The sequence below is a fragment of the Denticeps clupeoides genome, chromosome 16, assembly GCF_900700375.1.
Source record: "Denticeps clupeoides chromosome 16, fDenClu1.1, whole genome shotgun sequence".
NCBI lineage: Eukaryota > Metazoa > Chordata > Actinopteri > Clupeiformes > Denticipitidae > Denticeps > Denticeps clupeoides.
Window position 1 is genome coordinate 8046097 of NC_041722.1, and position 6000 is coordinate 8052096.

Genomic DNA, 6000 nt, shown 5'->3' on the forward strand with positions numbered 1-6000 from the left:
CACCCAACAGCTGCGTGCCACCCTGACCTGCACCTGCTACTCAGACAAAAGGTCACAGCATCCCAGCCAGGGCAATTTCTTCCCCGTCGGCTGGCTCCAGCACTTGACGCTGCCACATGTCTGGGCTGGGGGGGGGTCAGAAGAGGCATGGTGTGCTGGTGGTGGAGGTGGGGCTTAGGTGGGGTTTGCCTGTAGGTCAATCGGGACCTCTGTTCAAAGAGAATCTTAATTAGGTTTCCTCTTAGCACTTCTGACAAGACCTCCTTGTACAAACAGCCCCTCGACGGGTTGGCAAGTCAGGTAAACACGGCAGCCGGGAGGTCATTACTCGCCGGCAGACGCGAGGAGACGGGAGGCGGAGAGCTGCCTCGCTCCATTCTGCGCCCGCCGCCCCGCTGTTTGCTCGGCCAGGCCCCCGCGTTGCCTAGCTGCGTTGCGTTTCCCGCGCCCATCCGCCTCTAATGATGAGGGACTGCTGCTGCTGATTATGAGGAGCGAGGGCTCCCTACCGCGCCACGTGTCCCTCCAATTACGGCGCATGGCTTCGTCCCCATGCTTGTTACTGGGCAAGGAGGCCAAGGTCACGGAGAGTTGTTATGGCGCCCGAGTAACAACTCGCTAGTTTTTTTTTTCAGGGGCAAGAAGGCCCAATTAAATCCCGTCTTGCTTTCCCAGCATATTTCTCCATACAGTGACCGTTAAGCTCATTAGATGTTTGTTGGTGAGCGGCGAGCGCCGAGCCGGCAGGGAGTCCGGAGCCGCAGCGGTCAGGCCGGGGTCATACGGCCAGCCATGACAGATCTAAAATGAACACTCTTGCAACCCGGAGCTCACTGGCGGCCAAGCCAGAGGCCATCCTCACGCTGCATTACAGTACTGCAACACACACCCTTGGCTGCCTTCCCGAAGGAAGTAACGTGGGAGATTTCTGTGGTGAGAGAACAATCGTGCACGGAGATAAACACGTTACGTCGCAAACAGCCAATTAGGATTGACACCGATTCGGAAGGCAAGAGTAATACATCTCGCCAAAACCGGCTGCCTGGCTGTAGGAAGTAGGAGTAGGAAGTGCTGTGCTCGGTAATATTCTACAACTCTGGAGCCTCCTTCTATAAATTAGGGCTTATAACGTTATAAATGGATTAGGCGGCGTTACATTTATTACGGTTTACTTTTGCCCGCTTTCTGGGAAATGGGTCTTTTGGGGACGAGCGGACGGCAAATGGGGGGAAACGGCTGCACACCTCCTCGCCGGTCCATGGTGTTTCCCCGGCAGAGGCCCGGCTCCTGGAAACCCGACTCCCGTCTCCGGGCCTCGCGCTCGCCAGAGAATTAGCCGCCACTATCCGACTACAAGGCGCATTAGCCCGGAGTTGGAGCTCACGGGCGAGTTGTGACAGGACGGGTCAGCTCCTCACTTGACACGGAGAGGGGCCTGGCGGAGTGTGGCGCAGGCGCGCCGGGCTAAACGCCCCAGGTGGAAGAGGACACCTACGGGAGGAAGTGTGTGTGTGTGTGTGTGTGAAGCAGGCCACACACGATATATCCCCAGTCCTAATCCCTTCCCTGCACCGCGCCTCCTCTCCCCCGAGATTAATTAGAAGATAATCAGAAAGAACAAGTGTTCCGCTGCACCGCCGCCAATTACCATTGCGCCCTTTTCCTTTTGTCTTTAGCAGTGGATTACTTTGCTTTTTCACTTTGATGATGGTTGATTTTATATATTTATTAATGCCGCATGCTCACATGCCATTCTGCAGACCAGCTTTCCATGCCGCCACTTTACGCCACTTAGTAAACAAGGACGGTACACGAAGCAGAACGTCATAATGTTTACGCCGTTAAATAATTCACTGGCTTTCAATGGTATTTCTATCCAATTATTTATTTACGTTTTCCCCTATTACGAACATTAACAGCATACTGGGGTTCATTAACAGCCCAGACTACGGGGCGGTATTACATTTGACACAAATCATTTTTATTACATGTGTTCACACCAACAGTGGCATTGTGTGCAGACGGTCATCAATATTTGATTAAGGCGTGTTTTATTAACGGTTCTCAACCATAAAGGGGGATTTTATGTGCCTTAGAAATAGAGAGAGATTGTGATTATGTGTCTGAGGCTTTAAACAGGACTCCATATGCGTTTTGTCTGTCATAACCAGCTGGCACCCATTTCAGTTCCAGCACAGGAGGACACAATTAAGCATCTGTGTGTGTGTGTGTGTGTGTGTGTGTGTGTGCCGGAGTGTTAGGGAGAAAGAGCCTGCTGACACCATAAATTAAATATTAGCATTGCTCTTATGCTAGCACGAGCATTTAGCGCAAGGTTTCAGGCCCGTTCGTACCGCGCTGCCACGCCCTTCATTGGCGACTAAACTCCATTTCAATAATGCATCACCCTCCCTCCCTCCCGCCACTGTCTAATTTCAACATCCTTATCTACGTTAATGACTATTTTATTGTTCCCATATTCTCCCAATGTGTCTTATTGTCACTTTTATTCTAATGTTACTTTTTAATTTACAGTCTCAACTATTACTACAACTAATCATTCTATTATTACTAATGTTTATTATGACTATAATTTGCTGTTTTTCCTGACGTCTCTACCTCTCACTAACAAGTATTTCCATTTTGGCAAGATAGATGAAACTGTCTCAGATGTCTCTCGTTCTTCCCGTACTGGCAGCACTGGTGGGGCAGATCTCACACCTTCAAGGTTGTGGGTTTGAATCCTGACTCCGGTTTTGTGCGAGCTTCCTCTTGGTGGCCTGTGTGTGTCAGGAGGGGCTCTGGACATATTCAGTGTTTTAAGGAGAATGAGAAGTTTAATGTAGTGTTGATTTTCCGTGAAAAATTGGGACTGTGTTGTGTCTCGCGGCATGTTTACTTCTTACATCTGAACCCTGCTTTACACCTGCACCCACGGACCGGCTCGGGTCGCTGTGTTTGGGAACATCTTGCTACGAGACTGAAAGAATGCAGAGTTGTATTTAGTCATTTTTTGCAGAGGCTATTTTGGTACGGCAGGAATGCTTTGCGAAACATAATTTCCCATTCAGAGGTGTACAGAAAAGTCATAAAAGGGTGCACAGCATGAAGAATATCTTATTTAACTGGGATATTAAGTAATATGATATGGTAATAGTAAGATGTTGCGGTCAAAGTTGACTGTTGCTGAACTTCGCCCTCCGCATGTTGTGATGCATTGACATGCGACCAATAGAAACAAGGCATCACAGCGGGCTCTGAAACCAAGATGGTGGGGAGGCTGATCACAGCAGTGACCATACGTTGTTTTAATTCAACCGTATTCTGACTGCGACACTTCAAGGAAAAGCGTACGTGCTACGTGCTGGGCGGGGGAGCGGATGTCGGCTTCGACGGGCCAGAGAAGCGAACCTCAAAAAGCCACGTACATGCTGTTTGTTTAGCAATTACAATGACATTAGGATTTACATTTATGGCACTTATCAGACGCCCTTATCCAAAGCGACTTACAATCAGTAGCTACAGGGACAGTCCCCCCCTGGAGACACTCAGGGTTAAGTGTCTTGCTCAGGGACACTTTACTTTATTTGGCAGACGCTTTTATCCAAAGCGACTTACAATGGGAAGACACCAGCAATTCTCGTTCGATTTCTATAGAAATGGTACACAATGGTAGTAAGTGGGATTTGAACCTGGGTCTCCTGGTTCATAGGCGAGTGTGTTACCCACTAGGCTACTACCACCCTGACACCCTGATTTATACTCGATGGTCACGGTATCATCATTATTACATCACGCGTGTTAGACCGTCCTCTTTAAAGAGGACCTGTTTACATCGGTTCCACCTTGAAAAAGCACCATTTGTCTCAGCAGGACTCGTAAGACTTTAAATTAGCCTGAACAAGATGGTTATTGACGGATAATTAAAAGCAACTCTGTTGGAGACGAAGATTGATGTGCCAAGTGAGATCTTAGATGCGGAATGACCAAAAAAGCAGCACCCCACGCGCCCAAAACGAGAGGCAGAACTGAACAAAAAAAACACTACAGACAATTTGCAGGTGGATCAATGGAGGTCCTACGTGAAAACCAGATGCCATTAGGAGCTTGCTGGAAGGCTCCGGCCAAGTCCTCTGATGGAACAAATTGGGAGAACGAGTAAGCTGCTGAAGGAGTGACTGTTTTGGCCCAAGGGAAGAGAAATAGATTAGAGCGCCTGCGGCAAAAAGAGCTGCCTAAGGAGAAATATGGAGTTTCAGACAAAAAAAAAAAAGGGTACAGAGACAGCATTTCAATAAACACAAGCTGGGCTCACAAGACAAACGGCTTTTACCCTCAAACTATTTTAACGATTCAGCAAACGTGGCTTGTTCAAACGAAACGGTAAAATGGCGTTTCAATGCTCGCTAGTGTAAAGTGAGGCGTCCTCGTGATTCACGCGACTGGACAACGCAAGGAAGATGTTTGAAAGTTAGGGCCCGTGGCTCTTTAGATGACACCGCAGGCGAATTCTAAACTTTTGCGTAGACCACCCTCGCCGTCCCCAGCCCTCCTCAGCTGGTTGAAATTCTGCGAGAACAGTTGTCGGCGTTTCCGTCTTCCCTCGCAAATCATCTCCGCATCGAGCAACAGACCAGGATAAAGTGGCAGTGCCTGAGCACCATGGGAATAAAACGCACGCTGGCTTTGAAAAGCGGCCTTTCATGGGCACCCCCCTCCGCAACAGATACGCTTCCCGGGGAGAGGATCCGAGATCGCACTCGAGACGGGGCACAGAGCGCCGTGCCACCTTCCAAGGGCCCCCTCACGCCACGCCGCCCGCGAGGGAATTGGATTCGGCGTTCCACTCCCGATTCCACTTCATCTCGGCCGTAGTGTTCGGCAACTCGCCGCCATGTATAATTCATGGAGGGTGCCTGGGCGGGGTCCCTGGAGCCGGCCAAGCCTTGCCAGTGGAACAAAGGGCGACTTGGGGGGACGCGGCGTCTCCTGCTGATGAAGGGGACAGGAGTGAAACGCATCCAAAGAAAACGAGCGAGCAGAATGACCCCCCGACGCCCACCAATCACACAAGCAGCGCCCCAGTTTCCAGTCCGGAACTTCTCGGCTCTTCTCGTACTTCTCCGCTGACGATAAGCACCGGCCGGCGGACAGCTACCGAGGCCGGACACGACGCCGCCCGTTGGGGATTTAATAACTTTCTCCACGGAGCCGGTTCGCGGAAACAATGACGGTGGGGGGACAAAAGCGGAGCGTGAAATGTAATATTGTGGCGCACATGGGCACGCGCCCGTGTTCCCATATTTGCCCATTAAATATTCACGTTATCGAATTTCGGCTCCGCGACGAGGAACAGGGACCGACACATATAAACCCGTGCAGAGATAAGCAAATTACTCCCCCGTACAACGCAGACGACGCCACGTAATTATGCATATTGATGCAAAAAGAAAAACTGTCCCCCCGACAACAGGCGCCATCGGCCGAGTCGGTGGGCAAAACTGAAAAAGCTCGGATAGGAACAGAAGACGCGGACTTACTTTGGTCTGCTGTGGAGTGTGCGCGGAGGGCAGGGGGGGGCAGGCGGATCCGGACGGGCCGCACTTTCCTGCCGCGGAGCGGGTCGCTTGGCGAGCTGCTGCTCCGAGTCTCCCGCTCGACTCCCGCTCGGCTCCCGCTCGACTCCCGATCGACTCCCGCTCTGCGCTGACGGAGCGAGACTCTGCCCATTTCTTAAACTCCGGGGAGTTCGGTAGAGCGCACACACACACACACACACACACACACACACACACACACACACACACACACAAATACGCGCACCACCTTACCATGGAACCCAAATTACAGCCGGGCCGTTTAGCGGTTGTAACATAATGCCCCCCCCATCCTCCTTTCTCTCTGTTTTCTGCCCTCTCCAGCCTGAATGGCTGCTGGGACGTTAATAGCGGAGCATTCGCGCTCTGAGCTGGCAGGGAATTTCTGTGCTCGGTGCTGATA

The 6000-nt window shown here is 51.1% G+C and overlaps 1 protein-coding gene across 6 annotated transcripts in view; it reads right to left on the reverse strand.

The window, feature by feature from the left end:
• sema6d (semaphorin 6D) overlaps positions 1–5771 on the reverse strand; it is a 61599-nt gene extending 55828 nt beyond the window's left edge. For 3 of the 6 annotated variants that reach the window (XM_028956409.1, XM_028956410.1, XM_028956406.1), the window contains exon 1: positions 5541–5766. The gene's annotated coding sequence lies outside the window, so the exon portion shown is untranslated. Of the gene's footprint in view, positions 1–5540 lie in introns of all 6 variants that reach the window. The other 3 variants (XM_028956412.1, XM_028956413.1, XM_028956411.1) reach the window with 2 other exon arrangements.
• Positions 5772–6000: the final 229 nt, after the last annotated feature.